Below are 1,434 nucleotides of genomic sequence, written 5' to 3'. Positions count from 1 at the left end.
GCAGCCGGGCGGGAGGGGCGCGCGGCCGCAGGTGACAGCGGGCGCCAACGCCGGGACGGGGCGGGCGCGACGGGCGGGTGCCGCGGGCCGGCCCTACCTGGAGAGGACGGGCGGCTTCCCCCTCCCCGAATTAAACTTTATTCGCCCCTGTCCCGCCAGAGCGGCGGCCGCTGACCCCGGAGCCGGATGGGCACGGGGGCAGGAAGTGACTGCGGTCCTGGCGGCGAGAGCCCGCCCAGTGCGCAGGCGCCGCTCCCCGGCCTGGCCGCACAGGTGCCTGGCGGCCGCTGCGGACGGGACAGGGGCGGCCGGGCCCGGCCCGCGGGGCTGTGGCGGGACGCGGCTGGAGCCCCGGGCGGGCTGAGGCGCAGCGCCTGCCACGGGACCGACCCGCCGGGCGGAGAGCGTGGGAACCCGCGCCGTCTTTGTCCCGGTGGGGAGAAAGACCCGCGCTGACCGCCGCGCGCGCCGGTGGAGCGCAGCGCTGCCCTGGGGCACCGGTTCCCGGACGCGCGTGGGAGCAGCCAGCATCTCTGGAGCTGCCATTTCTGCCCCCTTTCAGCCTGGTCTGCGCTATTACAGTGTAAAAAAATATGAACCAAACCACTGGTTGTTCTAATAGACCTGACAAGGAATAGCGTAGATGAGTGTCTTGAACACTTGTGTGATGTCCGTGCCAAATACGGGCTACAGGACGTCGGTGCAGTGCAGTGAGTGGCAGGGCAGCCGGTGTCTCCAGACACGTTTCCACAGGATCCTGTTTAGTCCTGTGCTGTCTTAGTGCGCTTCTGTAGGCACCTCGGGTTGTTGAATAGGTGATACTTGGATTTTGCCAAAGGAAAGGGTGAGATTAAGTCTTCATAGGCTTAAGGAACTTCTGCCATTGAAGAAAAATCTGTCAAATAATGTCAGGAGTAAGCACATCATCACAGGAAAAAATGTGTAGTGATGGTACGAACACAAAAACAATCTGTGAAGCTTTAATAGCATCGCTTAATGGAGGTAGGACTGATGGTTTGAGATGAAGTTCCAAGTCACATTACAGTCTGTGCAACAGTAAGATGTCTCACACTTTCTCAAATCAGACATGGAGAGACCTTACCATCTGTGGCCATCAACTTGTACACAACAATGTCTTCTTTAAAAATACATTGATTTAATCAATAAGTCTTCTTTTTTCAAAGCAACATGAGACCAAATTCAACCTCCATCAGTTGCATTTGGATTTTGGTTAACAAACTGGAAACCCCTCAAGTGTCAGAGAACAGTTCAAACAGCTGAGTGCCAAATAGCATCTTAACTCTGAGGTACAGCAGAACTCAATTGAAACCTTTGTGTCAGACAACCAAACACAAGTCATTGTGTATGTCCAGAAGTGCTCTCACCTTGAGATTAGCTACATCCTGAGCTCTGCTGTGTTTTAGACACACAGTG

At 56.2% G+C, this 1,434-nt stretch overlaps 1 protein-coding gene across 4 annotated transcripts in view; it reads right to left on the bottom strand.

The window, feature by feature from the left end:
* ZNF800 (zinc finger protein 800) overlaps positions 1–166 on the bottom strand; it is a 50,050-nt gene extending 49,884 nt beyond the window's left edge. For all 4 annotated transcript variants that reach the window (XM_041405386.1, XM_041405384.1, XM_041405388.1 and 1 more), the window contains exon 1: positions 98–166. The gene's annotated coding sequence lies outside the window, so the exon portion shown is untranslated. The remainder of the gene's footprint in view (positions 1–97) is intronic.
* Positions 167–1,434: the final 1,268 nt, after the last annotated feature.

The sequence above is a fragment of the Onychostruthus taczanowskii genome, unplaced genomic scaffold, assembly GCF_017590055.1.
Source record: "Onychostruthus taczanowskii isolate IOZ18803 unplaced genomic scaffold, ASM1759005v1 scaffold23, whole genome shotgun sequence".
Lineage (NCBI taxonomy): Eukaryota > Metazoa > Chordata > Aves > Passeriformes > Passeridae > Onychostruthus > Onychostruthus taczanowskii.
Note: the sequence above shows the minus strand (reverse complement) of the source record. Positions and strands in the feature narration are given on the sequence as shown.